The sequence below is a fragment of the Somniosus microcephalus genome, chromosome 4 (assembly GCF_052327205.1).
Source record: "Somniosus microcephalus isolate GS21.2 chromosome 4, FLI_Smic_1.0, whole genome shotgun sequence".
Classification (NCBI taxonomy): Eukaryota; Metazoa; Chordata; class Chondrichthyes; order Squaliformes; family Somniosidae; genus Somniosus; species Somniosus microcephalus.
Genome location: NC_140990.1, coordinates 118,574,451 through 118,601,174, shown reverse-complemented (window position 1 = coordinate 118,601,174; position 26,724 = coordinate 118,574,451). Strand labels below are relative to the sequence as shown.

Sequence of the window (26,724 nt, the reverse complement as noted above, 5' to 3'; positions counted from 1 at the left end):
TAATCAAATAACCAGGGCTGCAGATAGGGCTTTACACTAGAAAAGTGCGGGGGTGGGAGGGGTCAAGTGATGGGAATTTAGAAACCTAAAGAGAAAGGACAAGGCAATAGAGCAGTGTAGCGATTTGGGTGAAAATAAGCAGAGTGTGACAGGAAAGGACAGGGAGTTTAATGGTAGCAGTGCAGCAGAGAGTAACCTCAAAGCAGGGAATGATGGTAAAAAAAATAAATTAAGGACTCTTTAATTGAAAGCATGAAGCATTCCTAACAAGATAGATGAACTAATGGCACAAATAGAGATTAATGGGTCTGATTTATTAGCAATTACACAGACATGGTTGCAAGGTGGCCAACGTTGGAAAATAAATGTTCCAGGGTACTTTACATTTCTAAAAGACAGAGAGAATGGTAAAGAAGGGACTGTAGCCCTGATAATAACGGAGGACATAAGGGCAGTAGTGAGAAATGATCTCGGCTCTGGAGATCAGGACGTAGAATCAGTATGGGTGGAGATATCAATAACAAGGGGCAGAAAACACTGGCAGGAGTAGTATATAGGCCCCCTAACAGTAGCTATATTGTTGGACAGAATATTAATCAAGAAATAGTAGGAACTTGCAAAAAAGGTAATGTAATAAACTTGGGAGACTTTAATTTTCATATAGACTGGATAAATCAAATTGGCAAAGGTAATCTGGAGGACGACTCCCTGGAATGCATGTGGGAATGCATGCGGGACAGTTTTCTAGAACAATGTCATGGAACCAACCAGGGAACATGCGATTTTAGATCTTGTATTGTGTAATGAGACATGCTTTATTAACAATCTCATAGTAAAGGATCCTCGGGGGCACAGTGATCATAAAATGATAGAATTTCAGGTTAGGTTTGAGAGTGACTTTCCTAAGTCTGAAACTAGAGTCTTAAATTTAAATAAAGCCAATTACACATGTATGAGTGGCGAATTGGCTAAGGCAGATTTGAAAAATAGATTAAAAGGTATGGCAGTAGATAAGCAGTGGCTAGCATTTAAGGAAATACTTAATTATTCTCAGCAAATAAACATTCCATTGAAAAACAAAACCTCCACGGGAAAAGTGATCCAGCCGTGGATAACTAAAGAAGTTAAGAATAGCATTAGATTGAAAGAAGAAACTTATGATGTTGCAAATAATAATAGTGAGCCTGAGGAATGGGAGAGTTTCAGAAAACAGCAAAGGTTGACCAAAAAATTGATAGAAATGGAAAAAATAGAATACGATAGAAAACTAGCACCTATATATTTAAAGCGGTATGTCTCTCTGTCTCTCTGTCTTGCTGTCTGTCTCTGTCTCTCTGTCTGTCCTGCTATACAATCAAAAGTTATAGAGCGTACCTACACATATGTTATATCAAAAGAAAGCTTATCATTAGTGGACTCTTATAGGCGTATTCACATTTTGGTCGGACAAAAATTGTGCCAACGGTATCCAAAAAACGTTCAAAATTCCACTCATTGCCCACTCATTAGCATCGAGTGACGTGAAGGTTGACCAATCGTACAGTCGAGCGACTCGACGGTGGACCAATCGCTGCATCACGGGGACGGGTTCATTGCGTGTGCAGGCGGGCCATCCTAGAGTCGAGTGACGTGATGATTGACCAATCCTACAGTTCAGTGACCTGACGGTTGACCAATCGGTGCATGTGTGGGCGGGCCTAGTCTTTCTGAGTTGAGGTGAGTGGCCGCCATCTTGATTCCAAACTCTTCATTTCTTTTTCCCACTTTCTGCATGTTTCTTTTCAAATCTACATTTCCAGCAAAAAAAAAAGTAGCTTTTAAAATACAAATTGTTTTAAAAAAAAGTTAATTAATTTGTAAATCTTTTCTCTAACCTCTATAATCTTCCTACTTTCACCGTTTTTGCAGGCCTGGAAGCCTGGGCCTCTGTTGCCCAGCCACGCCTGAGCTAGGCACCGCCCCTCCCGCTTTGTAAAGGCTGGCGGCACGGGACTGGGCCGAGCATAGCCATCGCCGCCATTATGGTAAAGGCTGGCGGGGCGGGAGGGAGACTTGCAGGAGGTGAGTTTCGGTCACTGCGGGGCTCGGGCTCAGCTGATCGGGCACACATCAGGGGTTGGCCTACAACACATTGACCAGAGGAGCGGCGGCTCACCTTCTCATTCCTCCCCCACAGCTCGGGCGGGGTGCCAGTGCTCGGGAGGGCGGGACTTGGAAGCGCAGGGCTCGGGAGGCCGGTGCTCGGGAGAGCGGGAAGGGGGGGAAGGGTTACCCCGGCAACCAGGCCCGGCCCTCTCTCACAGCCTCAAGCCGGTTCACGCCCGTTCCCGGGGCTTGGCTCCAGCGCTGGCCCAGCCGCAATCGGCGGTCTTGATGCCGAGGCTTGGGAGGGCGTGCGGCGGGGCTCGGGAGGGTGGGGGGCGGGGTTCGGGAGGTCGTGGGGCGGTGGGCGAGGCTAGGGCTGACTGGGGCGCTGCGCTCGGCTGGGCCATGTCAGTGCGTGGGGTGGCACGGAGCTCCGTGGAGCCATCAGCGGCAGAGGGGAGAGGGTCTGCTGGCTCCCGCCTCCCTTTCTCCCCCCCTCCCTTTCTCCCTTCCCCCCTCCTTCCCCCACCCTTCCCCCCCACACCCATCCCACACCCCCTTTCCCTCACCCCACACACCCCTCCCCTTCCACCCCCAACCTCCTCCCCCTCCACCCACCCCCAACCCCCTCCCCCTCCACCCCCTTCCCCCCTCTCCCCTCCCCTCCACCCCCCCTCCACCTCCAACACCGCTCCCCCCTTTCCCCTCCACCCTTCCCCTCCCCCCTCCCCCACTTCCCCTCCCCCCTTCCCCTCCCCCCCACTCTACACCTCCCCCCTCCCCCTCCATCCCCCTCCCCCTTCCCCTCCCTCCTCCCCCCCTCCCCCCGCCAAAAGCCCCCTTCCCCCAGTCGCTCTCTTTCTTCCCCCCAGTCGTTCTCTCTCTTCCCCCCAGTCGCTCTCTCTCTTCCCCCCAGTCGCTCTCTCTCTTCCCCCCAGTCGCTCTCTCTCTTCCCCCCTTTCGCTCTCTCTCTTCCCCCCAGTCGCTCTCTCTTCCCCCCAGTCGCTCTCTCTTACCCCCTGTCGCTCTCTCTTCCCCCCTGTCACTCGCTCTCTCTCTGCCAACAACAACATGCCCTCAAAAAAGCCTCGGCACTGCCGGGCACTCCAGCTTGTGAAATATAAAAGCAGACTGTAAGAATTTCTACAAGAATGTAAAAAGGAAAAGAATAGCAAAAGTAAACGTTGCTCCCTTAGAGGCTGAGACAGGAGATGAGAAATAAGGAAATGGCAGAAACGTTAAACAAATATGTTGTATCTGTCTTCACAGTAGAAGACACAAAAAGTGTACCAAATAAGATGGGGATCCAAGGGACTATGAGGGTGAGGAACTTAAAGTAATTAGTATAAGTAGACAGAAAGTACTAGAGAAACTAATGGGACTAAAAGCCAAACCAATACCCTGGACCTGACGGCCTACATTCTATGGTTCTGAAAGAGGTGGCTGAAGAGATAGCGGATACATTGGTTTTGATCTTCCAAAATTCCCTAGATTCTTTTATGGTCCCGGCAGATCAGAGGGTCGCAAATGTAACACCGCTATTCAAGAAAGGAGGGAGAGAATAAACAGGGAACTTCAGGCCAGTTAGCCTGACACCAGTCGTCGGGAAAATGCTGGAATCCATTGTTAAGGAAGTGGGATCAAGTCACTTACAAAATCACAACATGATTAGGCAGAGTCAGCATGGTTTAATGAAAGGAAAATCGTGTGTGACAAATTTATTAGAGTGTTGTGAGGATGTAACTATCAGGGTAGATAAAGGGGAACCAGTGGATGTAGTATATTTGTATTTCCAAAAGGCATTCGATAAGGTGCCTCATAAAAGTTTATTACACATGATTAGGGCTCATGGGATGGGGTAATATATTAGTATGGATAGGGGATTGGTTAACGGGCAGAAAAAAGTGTGTAGGGTTAAACGGATCTGTTTCATGTTGGCAGGCTGTAACTAGTGGGGTGCTGCAAGGATCAGTGTTGGGGCCTAAGCTGTTTACAGTCTATATTAATGAACTAGATGAAGGGACTGAGTGTAATGTTTGCTGATGATACAAACTAGGTGGGATGGTAATGTGTGAGGAGAACACAAAGCGTCTGCAAAGGGATAGAGATAGACTAAGTGAGTGAACAGTACGATGGCAGATGGAGTATAATGTAAGGAAATGTGAGGTTATTCATTTTGGTAGGAAGAATAAAAAACAGAATATTTTTGTTAAATGGTGAGGAACTTTCAAATATTGGTGTTCAGAGAGATTTATGTGCCCTCGTGCAAGAAACACAGAAAGCTAGCATGCAGGTACAGCAAGCAATATGGAAGTCAAATGGCATGATGGCCTTTATTGCAAGGTGGTTGGAGTATAAGATTAAGGAAGTCTTGCTACAATTGTAGAGGGCCTTTGTGAGACCACACCTGGGGAACTGAGCACAGTTTTGGTCTCTTTTTCTAAGGCAGGATATACATGCCTTGGAGGCGGTGCAACAAGTTTCACTAGATTGATTCCTGGGATAATAGGGCTGCCCTATGATGAGAGATTGTGTAGAATGGGCCTATACGCTCTGTAATTTAGAAAAATGAGAGGTGATCTGGTTGAAAGATACAAGATTCTGAAGGGAATTGACAGGGTAGGTGCTGAGAGGTTGTTTCCCCTGGCTGGAGTGTCGAAAACTAGGGGGCATAGACTCAGGATAAGGGGTGGGCTATTTAGGACTGAGATGAGGACGAATTTCTTCACTCAGACGGTTGTGAATCTTTGGAATTCTCTGCCCCAGAGGGCAGTAAATGCTGAGTCTTTGAGTATATTCAAGGCTGAGATAGATAGGTTTTGAACTCTGGGTGAAACAAGGGATATCAAGATCGGGCGGGAAAGTGGAGTTGAGGTCTATGATCAGCCATTATCTTACTGAATGGCAGAGCAGGCTCGAGGGGTCTACCGCTGCTCTTATTTCTTATGTTCTTATGTTGTTTCATCTGGTACACTCTCTTGTTACCATTTCCAGTTCAAATAAATTACCTGACCCGTCTATTGTAAAAATTGAGGCAAAAAATGTTTTTAGCCCTTTGCAGTCTGTGCAGATCAGTTATCATGTGTATGTAGTATCAGTTATCAGGGCCTAACCAGATCACACTTCCGGTGCCTTCACTTCGTCCATCGTTTCTTTCTCTCTTAAATGAACTAAAAAACAAACACATTTTTGACCTTCCCTTCTGTTGCTACATTCAACTCGAATTTTTTCTTTGCCATCTTTATGCACTTTTCACATTCCAGGCATGCATTTAGTATTGAATCCATCTACACTTCTTACTGTACCATCTAACAATGTCGTCAGTGATCTTGGATATACGGTTCTCTAGTCCTTCATCTCCAGGGATGCCTTTTGTTGTTGAATCCACCTTAATTCTGCGGTATTTTTTCATGAATTTTAAATGCTTTATTTCTTTCGTTGTATTCATGGCTGCATAGCTTTCAGTGTCAGGTTAGCACGCAAGCCCTCCCAGCACATCAAGGTACAGTCACTAGGGAGGTGTGTATATGTGTAGGTGGATGCACAAATTCATTAATAATACAGGATAATTATATAATTGAATAAAATGTTTTGTCAGCCACTCATTGACTTATTCTTATATTAAATTCAGACAATATTTGTTTGGTTTGAATCTGTCTTCACGAAAGAGGAGAAATCTGCCAATGTCATGGTAAAGGAAGAGAGTGGAGCAATTGGATAGGATTAAAATAGATGAATAGGTTGGCAGCGATCAAAGTAGAAAAGTCACCTGGTCCAGATGGGATGAATCCCAGGTTGTTCAGGGGAATAAGCGTGGAAATAGTGTAGGCCCTGACCGTAATTTTTCATCCTTCCTTGGATACAGTAGAGTTGCCAAAGGACTGGAGGGTTCCAAATGCTACACCCTGTTCAAAACAGCGGAGACGGAAAGATCCGGTATCTACAGGCCAGTCAGCCTAACATCGGTGGCAGGAAAAAGTTCTAGTGAGCAAAATGTGGGACATGAATTGTCACTTGGAAGATCTTGGGTTAATAAATGACAGCCAACGTGGATTTGTAAAAGGCAAATCGTATCTGACAAACTTGATTGAGTACTTCGAGGAAATAACAGAGGGTTGATGGAAGTAGTGAGGTTAATGTGTATATGGACTTTCAAAAGGTGTTTAATAAAGTGCCATGTAATAGACTTGTGAGCAAAATGGAAGTCCATGGGATTAATGAGGCAGTGCCAGCTTGGAAGCAACATTGGTAAGGGACAGAAAGCAGAGAGTAGTGATGAACGGGTTTGTTCAGACTAGAGGAAAGTATACAGTGGTGTCCCGCAGGTGTCCACTGCTCTTTTTGATATATATTAATGACCTGTACCTAAGAGCCATAATTTCAAAATGTGCAGATGAAACAAAACTTCGAAATGTCGTAAACAATGTGTAGGATTGTATGGAGTTCCAGATTTTCACTACATTTGTGTAAAGAAGTGGTTTCTGGCATCAATCCTGAACAGCCAAACTCTTAATTTAATTTAAGCCCATTTGTCATGGAATCCACCAGCAGAAAAATACTTGCTCGCTATCGACCCTATCAAATTCTTCAATCGTCCCTGACAGGGTTCAGTTCTACGCTCAATGGTTCCCCTCCACCTCCTCACCTGAAGGTGCTGACTCTGGCTGGGTTCAATTCTACGCTCAATGGTTCCCCTCCCTCTCCTCCCCTGGAGCTGCTGACTCTGGCTGGGTTCAGTTCCACACTCACTGGTTCCCTTTGCTCCCCTCCCCTTAAGGTGCTGACTCTGGCTGGGTTCAGTTCTACACTCACTCGTACCCTTCCCTCTCCACCCCTGAAGGTGCTGATGCCGGCTGGGTTCAGTTCGACACTCACTGGTTCGCCTCCCACTCCTCCCCTGAAGGTGCTGACTCTGGCTGGGTTCAGTTCTACACTCACTGATTGCCCTTCCTCATCTCCCCTGAAGTTGCTGATTCTGGCTGGGTTCAGTTCTACACTCACTGGTTCCCCTCCCTCTCTTCCACTGATGGTACTGACTCAGGCAGTGTTCAGTTCTACACTAACTGTTTCCCGTCCCTCTCCTCCCCTGTAGGTGCTGACTATGGCTGTGTTCAGTTCTACACTCATTGGCTCCCCTCTCTCTCCTCCCCTGAAGGAGCTGACTCTGGCTGGATTAAGTTCTACACTCATTGGTTCCCCTCCCTCTGCTCCCCTGAAGGTGCTGACTCTGGCTGCGTTCAGTTCTACACTCACTGGTTCACCTCCCTCTCCTCGCCTGAAATTGTTTACTCTGGCTGGGTTCAGTTCAGCACTCGCCAATTTCTCTCCAATTGTTTTCCCATATGCCCAAGTTACACGTGTGACCCTCGACTGTGTAAGGTTTGAATCACAGGTCACGCACTGCTTGGGTCTTAGGAGTTGTAAAGCTTTTTATTAGAGAGCTACAGTTTAAGCATAACTAGTTACTATATGCCATTGAAATAGATACAGTAGACCTACAACCCATGACAAATTAAAGCCCGCAATGGAACACATTGAACGAAAATATCGGACGGATGGACGGACGTCGGATGGACAGACGTCGATGAATGTTGATGGATGTCTTTATCTGCAACAACGGTCAATTCTGTTGGGTCTCTCCTCGAGCTGTTGGAGCTGTTACGCTGTCAGCCAGCATGGAACCACCTCAGAGCTCGAGCCTGATCAGAGTCATAAGCCAAAGCCAGCATTCACCCCCTCCGAGGAAGCCCTGCCCCTAACAGTTAGCTTCTCTCTCTCTCTGTTGCCCATTTTTATATCTTATTTCTGTGAGCTGGGAACACAGGTGCCCATAATTTTTAATCCACCTCATGACATTTAATGCCAGGGCAAATATAGCCGCTGGCCATCTTGTATCCTCAGCTGGAGCTCTGTTACTCCTTATCTTCGTGTTAAATATTTCATTATGTTTAAGAATGTTTTGCTCATTCAGCTAGCTGGTTCCCTGCTCTCTCCCTTATCAGTCTCACTATGTCTGTTTGGGAGGCCTGTTTGTACCTGTGTCTACCTAAGGCCTCGCTCTGTTCTCATCTGATGTGATTGGAATCCTTTCTGGCAGATCAGTCAGCCTTACTTGCTGGGTTAGCAGATCTATTTCCTATGGTGTAGTGTATGTAACTTTAAGAGGAACTATGTTTTTGAAGCCCCTGTATACTGTAGTATCAGTAGTAACCACTCGGGTATATAAGCCTGTGTAGCGTCTTGTGTTGTTAGTTCACCTCCAGACTTTGTTCAGTAAACACTTGTTAAATCAACTCCTGCATTCCGTGTCTCCATTAACACACGGATCTAACAGTGGCGACGAGTTAGAAACGAACTTACCTGCAATTCAGCAGCAACACAAGGGGATCGATTCCTCAGATGAAGGTCGCAGCCAGAAGCAAAAAAAAAAAATAATAACTCGAAGAAACTCGAAAACGAGGGCCAGGCTTGGTCTCCAGTCTGTGGTTCCTCCAGTTAAACGTGCTGGTGGCAGGTAGTGCACTGATCCTTCCTGGGCAGCGGCAGGCTAGAGCTCGATCGGGTGGCTCTGCAATGGGGCCAGGCAGCGAGTCGGGAAGCAGTATCAAAGAGAGAGAGAGGGTGGAGCACTCAGGGCGCGGCCGGTGCTGCAAATCAGGTCGGCGTTCGGACCGAGCAGAGGGAGGGGCAAGTCCCAGAGGGTCCGCTCCACGACGGGAATGGTTCTCCAAGTAACAGAGAAACTATTGAAGCGATATATAAAAAAAAAAATAGAGATACCGCGAAAAGCTGCAGGTCGCAATGGGAACCGCGGAGAACAGCGTTGGCAGCATCGGCAGTGGTGGGAAAGCGCGGGAGGTGCCATCTTAACTCGGCGGGGGAAGAAAGAAAAGCACGGGAAGCGCCATTTTAGATTTTCAAGATGCCGAAGACTGGCAATATTACTGCTTTCGATAGTGATATAGAAGATTGGACCACATATGTGGAAAGAGTGGAGGTATATTGCAAGGTGAATGAAGTAGCGGATGATAAAAAGGCATCGGTAATTCTAAATCTGATGGGCGCAAGGACATACGGGCTGCTACGAAACTTGGTCACTCCAGCCAAACCGATGGACATGAATTTAAAGGAGATTGTTGATACCTTACAGGAGCACTTAAACCCAACACCACTGCTGATATTGGAACGATTCAAATTCTTCAGGAGGAATCAGCACAAGAATGAAAGGAACACTGGTTACCTCACCGAATTACGAAAGCTGTCAAAGCACTGCCAATTCGGGGCAGGACTGGCAGATTCTCTACGAGACAAATTCGCCTGCGGTCTCCTAAGCGAAGGAACACAGAAAAGACTACTTGCTGAGAAAGATTTGACACTGGACAAGGCTTTCAGTGTGGCTGTATCATACGAAGCAGCAGCAAGAGGATCTGCAGTGATACAGCAAAAGCCACAGGACTTCGGCACCCATGAAATGACACGGGATTTTGAGAGATGTTATCGCTGCAGCAGATCCACCCAAGAACAGAAGGACTGCTTGTTCAAGGACAAAGCATGCAGGCAATGCGGAAAGATGGGACACATTGCACGTGTATGCAGATCTGGAAAGAAATCCGCTGACAGTAAAAAGGTCAATAAGGAAAAGTACAGAAAGGTGCAAATGATGATGGACAGTAGCTCCGAAGACCAGAAGAGCGATAGCGACTCCAGAAACAAGAGACTAAGCTGTCTCAAATTACATAATGTAATTGCCAAAGAATATTACCAGACCATTTGGGTTACCCTCACGATAGCGGGGTCCCCAGTCAAAATGGAGCTAGATACAGGATCAGCTCTGACCATCATGAGTCAAGGGGATTACGAGCGGCTATTTCCGCATATACCTTTGAAAGACACATCCATTGCCTTGAAGACATATACGGGGCAGAAAGTATACACCAGAGGGAAAATAAGGGTGCCTGTTGTATACAACGGCAAGGAAATACAGAAGTTGTATTTATACGTTCTGCAAGATGGTGGTCCGCCGTTGTTGGGACATGAATGGATCAGAAAGATACGTTTAGACTGGCACTCCATTCAGGCACTGACGGTGACCAGTAAGAAAAAAAACGATGATGATGTCATACCTGGACGATTAAAAGAAATCTTGGCTAACGCCAAAGAAGTGTTTCAGCAGGAACTAGGAACCCTGAAAGGCACCACCGCCTCAATAAAAGTGGAAGATGCGGCAATTCACAAGTTTTTAAAGGCAAGGCCGGTGCCATACACAATTCGTCCAGCCATCGAGGTAGAGCTGCAGAATTTGGAAAAAGCAGGCGTGTTATCCAAGGTAGATTGGAGCGAGTGGGCAACAGCCATCATCCCGGTCATGAAGAAAACGTTGAATAATGATAAATCTGAAGAACAGAGAAAAGTTCGCATCTGTGGGGACTTCAAGGTGACTGTAAACCCAGTTCTCCACACGGTACAGTATCCTCTTCCGAGGATAGAAGATATTTTTGCCTCACTATCCAGAGGAAAACGTTTCACCAAAATTGACTTAGCACAGGCATATCTACAGATGGAGGTTGAGGAGGCCTCTAAAAAGTATCTCACGATAAACACACACAAAGGCCTGTACCAGTACAATCGACTGGTTTTCGGAGTGGCATCAGCTCCGGCTCTCTGGCAAAGAGCTATGGAGCAAGTCCTGCAAGGGATTCCGGGGACTCAATGCTACATAGACGACATCCTTGTAACAGGAGAAAACGACAACGAGCACCTTGCCAACTTGGAGCAGGTGCTCACGAGGCTGAGAGAACGGGGCCTATGAGGAAATCGCCCCAAAGGCGAATTTTTCCAGAAAAAAAATATCATATTGTGGCCATGTCATTAACGAAGAAGGGTTGCATAAGTCACCTGAAAAAATTGAAGTGGTCGTAAAGGACCCAGCGCCTGAAAATGTCTCACAATTAAGGTCGTTCCTGGGATTAGTAAATTACTATCATAAATTTTTACCAAACTTGTCGACGGTTCTGCACCCGCTTAATGCACTGCTACAAACGGGAGTAGTTTTGAAATGGAGCGAAGACTGTAAATGTGCCTTCCATAAATGCAAAGGCTTGATCACGTCCAGGGAAGTGTTGGCTCATTACAACCCCTCACTGCCAATCAGACTGGCGTGCGATGCATCTCCTTATGGCATGGGAGCAGTATTATCGCATAGATTCCCTGATGGCTCGGAGCGGCCGATAGCTTTTGCGTCACGCTCATTGAACTCAGTTGAGCATAACTATGCCCAGATTGACAGGGAGGCACTCAGCCTGTTGTGGGGGGTGAAGAAATTCAACCATTACCTACACGGACAAAAGATTACCTTGTTGACTGACCATCAACCCCTCGTCTCCGTATTCAACCCTAAAAAGGGCGTTCCCATTATGACAGCGCAAAGGCTACAGAGGTGGTCCCTTTTCCTAGGGGCACACCAATATGACATAGAGTACAAAGGAACAAAACAGCATGGGAATGCTGATGGGTTATCGCGCCTACCGTTGCCAATGGTGGAAGAGGCGCCTACAGTGGACCCAGTGGAGATATTCCACTCGATCATAGTGGAATGTCGACCAGTGACAAATTCTACCATTGAAAAGGAAACGCAAAATGACCCGACTCACTCATGAGTCTACGATTTAACGGTGAAGGGATGGCCAGCACATGGCGAACCACTGTTGCCAGCATTCTCACAAAGAAGAGAAGAGCTGTCAGTGTGCCGAGGAACCTTGATGTGTGGATCCAGAGCGGTGCTTCCACCCAAACTCAAGGATAGAGTGCTAAAGGAGCTTCACGAGGGGCATCTGGGTGGAGTGAAAATGAAGAACTTAGCCAGAGCGTTTGTGTGGTGGCCAGGTATCGATGGAGACATCGAAGAAATTACCAAGAGCTGTCTAGGATGCCAGAAGGTCCAAAACGCCCCACCACAAGCCCCTCTACATCCATGGGACTGGCCCGCATCTCCATTTCAAAGGGTACATATCGACTTTGCTGGTCCATTTATGGACTCAATGTTCTTAATCACGGTGGATGCACACTCCAAGTGGCCGGAGGTAATAAAGATCTCCTCCACCACCACGGAAAAAAACCATCACAGTATTAAGGACCATATTCGTCAGGAATGGGCTGCCTGAACAGATCTGTTCTGATAATGGACCGCAATTTGTATCCGAAGAATTCAGGAAGTTCTTAAAAAACAATGGGGTTAAGCACTACACGTCCGCCCCATACCATCCCGCCACCAATGGATTGGCTGAAAGGTTTGTCCAGACATTCAAGAAGGCCATAAAGGCCATGGGTAATGAAGACATAAATCTACAACATAAGGTAGATAACTTTTTGTTTGCATACAGGAATGCAACACATGTGGTTACAAACCAAACCCCCGCCATGATGTTTCTCAATAGAAGACTAAGATGCCGGCTGGATTTGGTCAAGCCAAACGTCAGAATGGACGTGGAGAACCGGCAATTTCAAAGCATGAATGAAAGGCCAACTAGAACCTTCCAGATAGGTCAACCAGATTTGGTCCGGGACTACCATACTGAGAAATTGCAGCCTGGAGCTATTTACACATGACTAGGACCGCTGATGTATACCGTGGACATTGGAGAAAGCATAATAAGGCGCCATGCTGACCAGATCATAGAGTCATCCGAAAAGGGACATCCTACACCACAACTCTATATGCCTAGTGATGAAGCAGAGATACCCATAGTATCTACCTCCGATCCGGTGATACTGGAACCAGATGAATCCGACAGTAGCATTGAAGCCGAATCGACCTATCTTCTATGTTTCTATGTTTCTATGACCTTGCCAAAAGAACCTACTACACCACCAAGGCATTATCCGGACTGAGTGAGGAAGCCTCCAGAGAGACTGAATTTGTAATTGATTAACTTCAGCAAATGTGTATATTATTGCTCTTGTAGAAATGTTATGTACTATTTATCTAAAAGGGGAGGAATTGTAGTGTATGTACCTTTAAGAGGAACTATGTTTTTGAAGCCCCTGTATACTGTAGCACCAGTAGTGACCACTCGGGTATGTAAGCCTGTGTAGCGTCATGTGTTGTTAGTTCACCTCCAGACTTTGTTCAGTAAACACTTGTTAAATCAACTCCTGCATTCCGTGTCTCCATTAACACACAGATCTAACATATGGGATCATTAATCACCTTATAACTAGCAACTTTCTTTGGGATTGAATGTTTCTCACAACAGAGAAATTCTGAGCACTATTCCACTTTCCTCACCTGAGGCCTCACATGTGCCCTTTCCAGCCGGGTCACTGGACCTCCTCCCAATGGCTCAGTGGCTAGTGGCACCGCTGCTGAGTCATAGGAACAGGAGGAGGTCATTCAGCTCCTCGAGTCTATTCCATCTTTCAATTAGATGAGGGTCGATCTGTAGCTCAAGTCCAATTAGTAAACTTTGCTCAATATCCCTAGATAACCTTACCGAATAACGTGTCAGCTGTGGCTCAGTGGGTAGCACTCTCGCCTCTGAGTGACACGGTTGGGAGTTGAAGTCACACGCCAGAGACTTAAGCACATAAACCTAGGCTGACACTCCAGTGCAGGACTGAGGGATTGCTGCACTGTCAGAGGTGCCGTCTCTCAGATGAGAGGCCCCGTCTGTTCTCTTCTGTTGATGGAAAAGATCACATGGCACTATTTTGAAGAAAAGCAGGGGAATTATCCCTGGTGTTCTGGCCAATATTTATCACACAACGAAAATGACTAAGAAAAGAATGGCCCAGAAATTCGTGTCGGGGGCTTCTCACGGGTGCAAGCCCCCGACCTACACTTACCGAGTGCGCCGGCAGTTGAGGCCTGGGCCTGCGTGGATTTCCTCTCTCTGGCCCGGTCCAGCTCCCGGCGCGCTGTGCTTGTGTGATCCAGCGGCGTAGTTAGTGCAATGCATCGGCTGGGATCACGTGAGCACTGGACAACCAATCGGAGGAGGGAAAATTCCATTCATGGGTTTGACAGAAAGAACTGTCAAACTCATGAAAACTCCGGGCGCCCAAAACTGTACTTAACCTTAAAATAAATTTGAAAAAAAATCACACTATTTAAATCAACTATAAATAACATTAAATAAATATTTTAAACAATAATTTAAATTTTTGAAAAAAATAATTTTTTTAAAAATCGGAGCTAAAAAACCTGTGGAAAAAATGTTTTAATTTTAATTAGTTGACCACTTACCTTTTAAAATAATGTCCTTACGTCTGTTTTTTTAACGTGTAAAATGTAGAGGTCTTCACACATGGGCAAACATGTAAAAAAAGAGGAAGTTCAACGCGCACGCGCAGACTCCTGCACGCACGCGTTCGATCTCTGAACCCCTTGGTTCAGAGGATCGCAAATGCCGTTTTCCCGCGCCTGCGTAGTGCATGCAAGAATCCGGCACTTCCATCGGGTCCACGTGTGAGTACTCCGTCCGTACTCATGCATTGGGACCCGAATTTCTGGGCCATTATCTGGTCATTATCACATTGCTGTTTGTGGCAGCTTGCTCTGCGCAAATTGCCTGCCGCGTTTCCGACATTTCAACAGTGACTACACTTCAAAAGTACTTCATTGTCTTAAAGCGCTTTGGGACGTCCTGATGTCAAAATGTTCTGAAAGGCGCTGTAGAAATGCAAGTTTTTCTCTCTTTAATAAAATGGTGTCGTGCTCAGTTCAGAAAGTTACAATTGTCTGCCAGCATCCACAGCGTTTTGGGCGTGTAAGTTCCAGATTTCCAATATGTTTTGTGCGAAAAGTGCTTCCTGATTTCACTCCTGACCGGCCTAGATACTATTTTAATACTTTGACTCCTTGTTCTGGATTCCTCCATCAGATGAAATTGTTTCTCCACATCTCATAGAGTCATAGAGTCATAGAGTTTTACAGCACAGAAAGAGGCCCTTCGGCCCATCGTGTCTGCGCCGCCCATCCATCCCTGTCCAGTCTAATCCCATTTTCCAGCATTTGGTCCATAGCCTTGTATGCAATGGCATTTCAAGTGCTCATCCAAATGCTTCTTGAATGTTGTGAGGGTTCCTGCCTCCACCACCCTTTCAGGCATTGAGTTCCACATTCCAACCACCCTCTGGGTGAAAAAGTTCCTCCTCAAATCCCCTCTAAATCTCCTGCCCCTTACCCTGAATCTATGCCCCCTTGTTATTGACCCCCCTACTAAGGGGAAAAGTTCCCCTTTATCTACACTATCTATGCCCCTCATTATTTTGTACACCTCAATCAGGTCCCCCCTCAGCCTTCTCTGCTCCAAGGAAAACAACCCCAGCCTGTCCAGCCTCTCTTCATAGCTGAGGCGCTCCATCCCAGGTAACATACTGGTGAATCTTCTCTGCACCCTCTCCAAAGCAATCACATCCTTCCTATAGTGAGGCGACCAGAACTGCACACAGTACTCCAGCTGTGGCCTCACCAGCGTTTTGTACAACTCCATCATAACCCCCCTGCTCTTATATTCTATGCCTCGGCTAATGAAGGCAAGTATCCCATATGCATTTTTAACCACCTTATCTACCTGCTCCGCTGCCTTCAGGGATCTATGTACATGCACACCAAGGTCCCTCTGACCCTCTGTACTTCCTAGGGTCCTACCACTCATTGTGTATTCCCTTGCCTTATTTGTCCATCCAAAATGCATCACCTCGCACTTTTCAGGGTTAAATTCCATTTGCCACTTTTCCGCCCATCTGACCAACCCGTTAATATTGTCCTGTAGCCGGAGGCTTTCCTCCTCGCAATTTACCACCCCACCAATTTTCGTGTCTTCCGCGAACTTACTGATCATACCTTTTACATTCTCATCCAAATCATTTATGTAGATCACAAACAGCAAGGGACCCAGCACCGATCCCTGAGGACAGGCTTCCAGTCACAAAAGCAACCTTCGACCATCACACTCTGCCTCCTGCCACTCAGCCAGTTTAGGATCCAACGCGCCAAGACACCCTGGATCCCATGGGCTCTTACCTTCTTGACCAGTCTCCTATGCGGGACTTTGTCAAAAGCTTTACTGAAGTCCATGTAAACCACATCCACAGCATTTCCCTCATCCACCCCACTAGTCACCCCCTCGAAAAATTCGATCAGATTTGTTAGACATGATTTACCCTTGACAAAGCCATGCTGACTATCCCCGATTAATCCTTGCCTCTCCAAGTGGAGATTAATTTTGTCCCTCAGAATTTTTTCCAATAATTTCCCCACCACAGATGTTAGACTCACTGGCCTGTAATTCCCTGGTTTATCCCTGCTACCCTTCTTGAATAATGGTACTACGTTAGCTGTTCTCCAGTCCTCTGGTACATCCCCTGTGGCCAGAGAGGTTCTGAAAATTAGTATCAGAGCCCCTGCAATCTCCTCCCTTGCCTCCCACAGCAGCCTGGGATACATCTCGTCCGGGCCTGGGGATTTATCCACTTTTTGGCCCGCTAAAACCGCTAGCACCTCCTCCCTCTCGATGCTAATATGTTCGAGTATGTCACAGTCCCCTTGCCCGATTTCTATGTCTGCATCGTCTTTCTCCATAGTGAACACAGATGCAAAAAATTCATTTAAAACCCCGCCTACATCCTCTGGCTCTACACACAGATTGCCACTTTGGTCCCTAATGGGCCCTACCCTTTCCCTGGTTATCCTCTTGCCCTTAATATACTTATAAAACATCTTCGGATTTTCCTTTATTTTGCTCGCCAGTGTTATTTCATGGCCCCTCCTCGCCCTCCTAATTTCTTTTTTAAGTATGCCCCTGCACTTTTTATACTCCTCTAGGGCTTCTTCTGTCTTTAGTCTTTTGTAACTGCCAAAAGCCCCCCTTTTATTTCTAATGCATTTTTGTATATCCCTTGTCATCCAAGGTTCCCTTTGCTTGTTGGTCCCACCCTTGACCTTTACAGGAACATGTTGGCGTTGTACTCTCTCTATTTCCCTTCTGAAAGTCTCCCACTGTTTTGATGTGGATTTTCCTATAAGCAGCTGCTCCCAGTCCACTTTGGCCAGATCCTGCCTTATCATATTAAAATCGGCCTTCCCCCAATTTAGAACCCTTATTTCCGGGCCGTCTTTGTCTTTTTCCATGACCACCTTAAATCTCACCGAATTATGGTCACTGTCGCCAAAATGCTCTCCTACTGACACTTCCACCACTTGCCCGGCTACATTCCCCAGAATTAGGTCGAGTATCGCCCCCTCTCTTGTAGGACTTTCTACATGTTGGCTCAAAAAGCTCTCCTGGATGCACTTTAAGAATTCTGCACCCTCTAAGCCTTTCACACTCTGACTGTCCCAATTTATATTGGGGAAGTTGAAATCCCCCACTATTATTACCCTATTATTTTCGCACTTCTCTGAGATTTGCCTACATATCTGTTCCTCTATCTCCCCCTGACTGTTTGGGGGCCTATAGTACACTCCCAGCAAAGTGCTTGCCCCCTTTTTGTTTTTAAGTTCTACCCATATGGCCTCAGTAGAGGAACCCGCTAATATATCATCCCTCCTTACAGCAGTAATTGACTCCTTAATTAATATTGCAACACCCCCTCCCCTTTTACACCCCCCTCTGTCTCGCCTGAAGATTCTATACCCCGGAATATTAAGCTGCCAGTCCTGACCCTCCCTCAACCATGTCTCCGTGATAGCAACAATATCGTACTCCCATGTGTTCAACAACAACTTCAGTTCATCCACCTTATTTGCAAGACTCCTTGCATTAAAATAAATGCCTTCCAGCCCTGCCATATTCTCTTTTGCCTTCACATATTTGCTCTGCCTCCCCGGCTGACTTGTTTTTCCCTCTGTATTTGGCCGTAAATCACCCCCTACTATAGCTCCACTCTGTACCCCAACCCCCTGCCAAGTTAGTTTAAACCCTCCCCAGCAGTGCTCGCAAACCTCCCCGCAAGGATATTGGTTCCCCCCTGGTTCAGGTGTAAACCGTCCGACTTGTACAAGTCCCACCTTTCCCAGAAGCAGACCCAGTGATCCAGGAAACTAAAGCCCTCCCCCCTGCACCATCCCTTTAGCCACGCATTCATCTGTTCTATCTTCCTATTCCTATACTTACTAGCACGTGGCACCGGGAGTAATCCAGAGATTACAACCTTTGAGGTCCTGCTCCTTAATCCTTCACCTAGCTCCCTAAATTCTTGCTGCAGGACCTCATCCCTCTTTTTACCTATGTCGTTGGTACCAATGTGGACCACGACCACTGGCTATCCTATCAAAATCATTTATTATTGTAAACATCGGTTAAATTACCCCTCAACATTCTAAACTCAAGGGTGTGTGTTTCTGTGTGTGTCAGGCCCCTCGGGAGTGAAACCCCGGCCACTGTCAGACAGGACCTCGTCCCCTCGGGAGTGAAACCCCGGCCACTGTAGGGACAGGACCCCGGCCCCTCGGGAGTGAAACACCGGCCAATATAGGGACAGGACCCCGGCCCCTCGGGAGTGAAACCCCAGCCACTGTAGGGACAGGACCCCAGCCCGTCGGGAGTGAGACTCCGGCCACTAACGGGAGAGGACCCCGGCCCCTCAGGAGTGAAACCCCGGCCACTGTAGGGACAGGGCACCGGCCCCTCAGGAGTGAGGCCCCGGCCACTGTAGGGACAGGACCCCGGCCCCTCGGGAGTGAAACACCGGCCACTGTAGGAACAGGACCCCGGCCCCTCAGAAGGGAAACTCCGGCCCCTGTAGGGACAGGACCCCGGCCCCTTGGGAGTGAAACACCGGCCACTGTAGGGACAGGACCCCGGCCCCTGGGGAGTGAACCACCGGCCACTGTAGGGACAGGACCCAGCCCCTCGGGAGTGAACCAGCGGCCACTGTAGGGACAGGACACGGCCCCTCGGGAGTGAACCACCGGCCATTGTAGGGACAAGACCCGGCCCCCTGTAGATACTGTAGCCACGGGCCCTGTGGAGACCGGACTCCCCGCCCTTGTGGGGAATGAACACCCGGCCCCTGTGGTGCCTGAACCACTGGCCACTGAGGGAACTGAAACCGAGGCCCATAAGTGGACCAAAATCCTTGCCGCTGTCGGGACTGGACTGCGACCCCTTTGGGGACTGAATCCCCGGCTCCTGTCGGGACTGGTCCCCGGCACTGTGGGGAGTGAACCACCAGCCACTGTAGGGACAGGACCCGACCCCTGTAGGGACTGAAGCCCAGGGCCCTGTCGGGACCGGACTCCACGCCCTTGTGAGGAATGAACATCCGGCCCCTGTTGGGGCTGGTGTGTGACCCCTGTGGGGACTGAACCACCGGCCCCTGTGGGGACTGGTCTCCTGGCCCTGTGGGGTGTGAACCACCAGCCACTATAGGGACAGGACCCCGGCCCCTGTAGTAAGTGAAACACCAGCCCCTGTAACGACTGAACCACCGGCGACTGTATGGGCAGGACCCGCGGCCCGTGTGGGGAGCATACCCCGCGGCCTCTGTAGGAATTGAACTCCCAGCCCCCTGTTGGGACGGGACCCCTCGGCACTAAGCAGGGTTTGGATCCTCTTCCCCCAGCGATCTGTGTCACTGACAGTATCTTCAGTGACGTTGATCCTGATCTCTGATTGCCTGCTACAAAGACTAATCTATAAACGATCACTCATGGCTGCAGGATTACCAGCAATCCCGGGGCTCAGAATCCGCTCTACATGTCCCGGGGTTTGCCGGTTGTTTAGGTCAAAGTTTCCGGCCAGAGTGAAACGGCAGGAACCAGCGGGCAGCGGGTATAATGCTCACTGTTTTATATTCGGTCATGGGGCCGCACTCGGTGTTTGAAAAACCTGTTACTCTCGGGGTTTATTAACCCGCTCGCCCCGTGTATTCTGGGCACGGTCAGATGCTATTCGAGTTCCGACCATAGAATCAGAGAATGATTCAGCCCAGGGGGAGACCATTCTTAAATGATGCCTTTATATATCAGCAGCCTGTAATGGAGAAAATATTATAGGTCAAAGGTGAATGGAACGGCAGAAGCACTGAGAGGCGCATTTAGACCAGGAAGTGAGTGGAGGAGATAACATTAAAAATGACGAGATTGTTGACACCGCCGCCCTTCTGTGCTCATGATGATGTCACAGTCAATATCGAGACAGTAGCAGGTTCGTGATTAGTTTATAGTTTATGGTTAGGGTTTAGTTTCGGTTAAGGGTGGGGTTAGGATGTTATTGTTAGCATGTTACAGTTCTGGAACGTATGGGGAGCTTAGACCCATAGTATTATTTCCATTACAGGCTGTAGATAAATTAACAACAACCAATCAACTCTTCAGAAACTCAATGGTGCTTATACTTACACTGAATGCTTTGCGTTATAGAATACGCCCTATCTAAAATAGTGCACTGACGCGATAGTTGCTCATTCCTGGACAGCTTCTGACCTGAGGATGTGCAGTCCCGGCCGACAGCTGCTCTCAGGAGGAAGACGGCAGGAGGGACAGAGGAGGTGGGAGCGAGACAGGTAGGAGAGGACGGGGTGCAGGGGGGTAATAAAAATCCGAGGCCAATTTTATAAACAGGGTGTGTGGCCTAAGGACCGAATAAAATCCCCGAACCAGTGATATCCAGCGGGGCCGCAGCTGCGGGGCTTTTTCTCTGGTGACAGACCCGGGTTATCGAGGTGCCCGAATGCTCAGCTCAGGGTCAAATTGACGGCAGAGTTTGTGAACTTACTGCTTCGGCCTCAGACAGGGGCCAGTGTGGGAGTCGATGTCCAGGGAACGGAGCTTTATTCTTTATCTAACCCGTGCTGTACCTGCCCTGGGAGTGTTTGATGTGACAGTGTAGAGGTAGCTTTACTCTGTATCTGACCCGTGCTGTACCTGCCCTGGGAGTGTTTAATGGGACAGTGTAGAGGAAGATTTACATTGTAACTGACCCATGCTGTACCTGTCCTCTGAGTGTTTGGTGGGACCGTGTAGAGGGAGCTTTACTCTGTACCTAACCCGTGCTGTACTTGCCCTGGGAGTGTTTGATGGGACAGTGTAGTGGGTGCTTCAATCTGTATCTGACCCGTGCTGTACCTGCCCTGGGAGTGTTTGATGGGATAGTGCAGAGGGAGATCTACTCGGTAATTAACCCGTGCTGTACCTGCCCTGGGAGAGTTTGATGGGCAGTGTAGAGGGAGCTTTACTCGGTATCTAACTTGTGCTGTACCTCACTCGAGAATGCATCAAGAGACACGAAATGCTCAGAATGACCCATTTATTTACTGCACGAAAACACTTTATGACTTTTATACCTCTATTATGTTTGCCCTTAACATGCTGTGCTGTAAGGAGAGCAACCGTAGTTTTTTTTCGTCTCTCTAAGTATCTGAAGTCACTCATCTCTGGTACTAAAATCTACTTTGTACTGTCTCCAAGTCCTTGACATCCTTCCTAAAGTCTGGTGCCCAGAACTGAACACAGTCCTGCAGCTGAGGCCTACCCAGCGATTTATAAACTTTCAGGATAATTTCTTTGCTTCCATCCACTTTGTCTCTTCTTATAAAGCCAAATATACTGTCTGCATTAGTAACAGAATTCTCAACTTGTCCTCCCACTTTTAAAGGCTTGTGTATCTGAACCCCTTGTTGGTTTTAGAGATATTAAAAACATGGCTAAAATATATTGAATTAAATGTCTCACAGAATGTGTATTATGGCAAAGAGAGGTTTAGTCTGAGTTAGAAACTCAAATAGGCACTTCGCTGCAGACAGATCGCCATGGCAACATTGATAAGACATTCCATTCCAATGAATCTACTGTTTGGAAACTCTAAGGGGAAAGGTCAGCATGTGTTTGTTATTAACCACAACATAAGCTTAATCCAGAGTGCGTACTAGAATAGATTAGATTATAATATGTCATCTATACACCTATAATATTTAACCTATAAGAATGACATAATAAATTGTAGGCAGGGTAGTATCGGGATAATGAGAACATTACTGAAGAAAATTAACGGACAGGAACCAGGGAAAGTGCCCTTTTAAAACACAGATTAGAGAAGTTCCAGCTGTCTTTCCCTCGCTTCCTGCCAAAGCCCAGCAGAGAAGACAAAGAAGAGTCAGGTGCCAGAGATGGATCACTACAGGGTACAAAAGCGAGGGGATCCTGATGTAAGGGGACAGTTGGGACTGGAGACACCGGAGATCAAGCTCAGGGCGACCTCGTGTAAGTTATTGTGGGCACGGGGGCCTCGCAAGATTACTCTGATTGATGGATCAATGTGACGAGGTACGGTAAAGTGCAGTGAACCTGCTTATCTCAGATTTCTAAATATAATATTAAAGTTGCTGACACTAGACTCTCGATCCTGCCAATTAATAAGACAAGGCATTAGTTAGAGACTTATACATCTAAGTCTTTTTACTCCTCTACTCCTTTTGAAGGTTTAGCAGTTAGTGTACATTACATCCCCCTTTGCTTCATCCCAAAAGAAATCTCCTCACATTTCTTCAAGATAAATTTTCTTCTATCATCTACCCACCCCATTAACCAACCTGTGGATTCACTCTGAAGTAATTTACAGTCAGCTTCAGAATTCCCACGCTCCCTATTTTGCTTTCATCTGGAGACTTTGACCTTTTGCCCCACTTACCCAAGCCCAGATCATTTCTCCATATTTCCGTGCAGGGCTGGCTGGGGATTGTTGTAGCATCCACAGTCCGACTGCAACTAGACTGGAGATTCTCCTGTCAGGTCACATAATGTTACAGTCTTACCATGTATTTACACACTGAATTACCAGAGTTACTACAGTTAAGGTGGATCCAAGAATAATTAGTAACTGGTCCAATACTTGATGAATTCCAAAATGTACACATGTCCCAGTGTTTTATTTTATTCAGGTTTTACCCAACTGTCTCTCTCATGGGGGGCTGAGTGTTTGTGACGGTGTTTAATGACACCAAGCGCTGGAGTTTCAGGCTATGTTATTATCCTTGCTCCAAACGCATTCTACCTGCTTGTAATTTATTTCCTGTTCGAATTATCTCACTGTTACCACTCTGTACATGGAGTTCAACATGGTGAGTGTAGAACTGAACACAGCCAGAGTCAGCACCTTCAGGGGAGGAGAGAGAGGGGAACCAGTGAGTGTAGAACTAAACCCACCCAGAGTCAGCACCTTCAGGGGAGGAGAGAGAGGGGAACCATTGAGTGTACAACTGAACCCAGCCAGAGTCAGCACCTTCAGGGGAGGAGAGAGAGGGGAACCATTGAGTGTACAACTGAACTCAGCCAGAGTCAGCACCTTCAGGGGAGGAGAGAGAGGGGAACCAGTGAGTGTAGAACTGAACCCAGCCAGACTCAGCACGTTCAGGGGAGGAGAGGGAGGGGAACCATTGAGTGTACAACTGAACTCAGCCAGAGTCAGCACCTTCAGGGGAAGAGAGAAAGGGGAACCAATGAGTGTAGAACTGACACTAGCCAGAGTCAGCATCTTCAGGGGAGGGGAGGGGGGGGTAACCGGTGATCATCCTCACATTTTACTACATTTCCAAGTTTTGCTTCATCTGCAAACTTTGAAATTATGGCTCCTACACGTAAGTTAAGGTTATTAATATATATATCAGAAAGAACAGTAGCCCTAATACAGACCAATGGGGGACACTGCCATATACTTTCCTCCAGTCTGAAAAATAACCATTCACCACTACTCTCTGCTTTCTGTCTCTGAGCCAATTCTGTGTCCATTCTGCCGCTGCCTTTTTAATCCCATGGGCTTGCATTTTGCTAAAAATGCTATTACCTGGCATTTTTAAACACCTTTTGTAAGTCCATTTACACATCAACAGCACTTCCTTCATCAACTCCCTCCATTTATCATTCAACTACTACAGCAAGTGTGTTTGACACGATTTGCCTTTAACAAATCTATGGTCTTCCAAGTGACAATTAATGTTGTCTCGGATTTGCTCACTAGAACTTTTCCTGCCACCGATATTAGGCTGACTGACCTGCAGTTAACGGATGAATCCAATGCCCTGTTTTGAACAGTGGTGCAACATTTGTAACCCTCCCATTTCCTGGCACCAACCCTGTAAACAAGGAAGGTTGAAAAACTGTGGCCAGGGCCTCTGGTATTTCCACCCTTCCTCCCCTCAACAACCTAGGATGTATTCCATCTGGACCGAATGACTTTTCTACTTTGGTCACTGCCAACCTATTCATCTATTTTTATCCTGGACAATTGCTCCACCCTCCTCCTTTACCATGACATTGGCAGATTTATCCTTCTTTATGAAGACAGATTCAAATCAATCACAAATTGTCTGAATTGAATTTAATGAATTTACATTACCGAGACCGGAGAGGCAGTGGACCTGCGAGGGATCACCAGAGGCGGCGGAGCTACTTAAGAGCAGCCCGAGGCAGCAAGGCCCAGAGCCCCGAGACCGGAGAGGCAGCGGACCTGTGAGGGATCACCAGAGGCGGCGAAGCTAATTAAAGAGCAGCCCGAGGCAGCGAGGCCCAGAGCCCCGAGACCGGAGAGGCAGTGGACCTGCGAGGGATCACCATATGCAGCGGAGGTACTTAACCAGCAGCCCGAGGCAGCGAGGCCCAGAACCCGAGGCCGGAGAGGCAGTGGACCTGCGAGGGATCACCAAAGGCGGCGGAGCTACTTAAAGAGCAGCCCGAGGCAGCGAGGCCCAGAGCCCCGAGACTGGAGAGGCAGTGGACCTGCGAGGGAGTACCAGAGGCAGCGGAGCTACTTAAAGAGTAGCCCGAGGCAGCGAGGCCCAGAGCCCCGAGACCGGAGAGGCAACGGACCTGCGAGCGATCACCAGAGGCCCGACCAATCCAGGTTCCGGGAGAGAGGTAAAAAGTAATCCAAGTTTGAAGTCAGCAGGAAGCAGGTAAGTGATTGGTTGGTGAGTATTTCTCTCTTTTTTAAACTTTAACTCTGTTTTATATTTTCTAAGGTCTCTCTGGTGTAGCGGGGACTGTTGGTAAACTATTTAACTGCAGTGTAATTAGTGGGATAGATTGATTTAATTTAAACTCAATTAATTAAAGGTTACTCATGGCAGGACAGCCCGGCCCCGTGATCTGCTCCTCCTGCGAGATGTGGGAACTCAGGGACACTTCCTGTGTCCCTGACAACTACATGTGCAGGAAGTGCACCCAGCTGCAGCTACTGACAGACCGCATTGTGGCACTGGAGCTGCGATTGGATGCATACTGGAGTGCTCATGATGCTCGGGACATCGTGAATAACATGTTTACGGAGTTGGACACACCGCAGGTAGAGGTTGGACAGGAAGAAAGGGAACGGGTGACCAACAGGCAGAGTACTAGGCACAGGCAGGTAGTGCAGGGGTCCCCTGTGGCCATCCCCCTCTCCCACAGATATACCACTTTGAGTACTGTTGGGGGGGATGGCTTATCAGAGGAAGGCAGCAGCAGTCAACTTCCTGGCACCAGGGGTGCCTCTGCTGCCCAGAATGGGAGGAAAAAGAGTGGTAGAGCTATAGTAATAGGGGATTCAATTGTAAGGGGAATAGATAGGCGTTTCTGCGGCCACAAACGAGACTCCAGGATGGTGTGTTGCCTCCCTGGTGCAAGGGTCAAGGATGTCTCCGAGCGGCTGCACAACATCTTGGAAGGGAAGGGTGAACAGCCAGTTGTCGTGGTGCATATAGGCACCAGCGACATAGGTAAAAAGCGGGATGAGGTCCTAAAAGCGGAATATAGGGAGTTAGGAGGTGAATTAAAAAAAAGTCCTCAAAGATAGTAATCTCAGGATTGCTACCAGTGCCACGTGCTAGTCAGAGTAGAAATAGAAGGATACTTCAGATGAATACGTGGCTAGAGGAATGGTGCCAGGGGAGGGATTCAAGTTCCTGGGATATTGGAATCTGTTCTGGGGGAGGTGGGACCAGTTCAAACCGGACGATCTGCACCTGGGCAGGGCTGGAACTGATGCCCTAGGGGGAGTGTTTGCTAGTGCTCTGGGGGAGGGTTTAAACTAAAATGGAAGGGGGTTGGGAACCTGAGCAGGGAGACAGCGGAAAGGGAAACAAGGATAAAAGCAAAAGATAGGAAAGAGAAAAACAAAAGTGGCAGTCAGAGAAATCAACGGTTTAAATCAAACGTGGCCACAGTAAATAATAATTCTAATAGTTCAAAGAGCGTTAAAAAAAAACAAGCCTGAAGGCTTTGTGTCTTAATGCGAGGAGCATTTGTAATAAGGTGGATGAATTGGCTGCTCAAATAGAGGTAAACGAATATGATTTGGTTGGGATTATAGAAACGTGGCTCAAGGACGGCCCAGACTGGGTACTCAACATCCAGGGGTATTCGATATTCAGGAAAGATAGGCAAAAAGGAAAGGGAGGAGGGGTAGCATTACTGTTTAAAGAAGGGATTAACATAATTGTAATGAAGGATATTAGCTCTGATGAGGTGGAACCTGTATGCGTAGAATTGAGAAATGCTAAGGGGAAAAAAACGTTAGTGTGAGTGGTATATAGACCTCCAAACAGTAAGGCGGAGGTTGCGGATGGCATTAAAAGGGAAATTAAAGAAGCATGCAATAAGGGCACAGCAGTCATCATGGGTGACTTTTATCTATGTATAGATTGGGCTAACCTAATTAGTAACAA

General features: G+C 47.5%; 1 long non-coding RNA gene across 1 annotated transcript; it reads right to left on the bottom strand.

The window, feature by feature from the left end:
* Positions 1-295: 295 nt before the first annotated feature.
* LOC147119704 (uncharacterized) lies at positions 296-22,803 on the bottom strand. The gene is made up of 2 exons (XR_015077834.1): positions 22,716-22,803; positions 296-1,787 (listed from the first exon to the last, which is right to left on the bottom strand). It is a non-coding gene; the product is annotated as an uncharacterized LOC147119704 (long non-coding RNA).
* Positions 22,804-26,724: the final 3,921 nt, after the last annotated feature.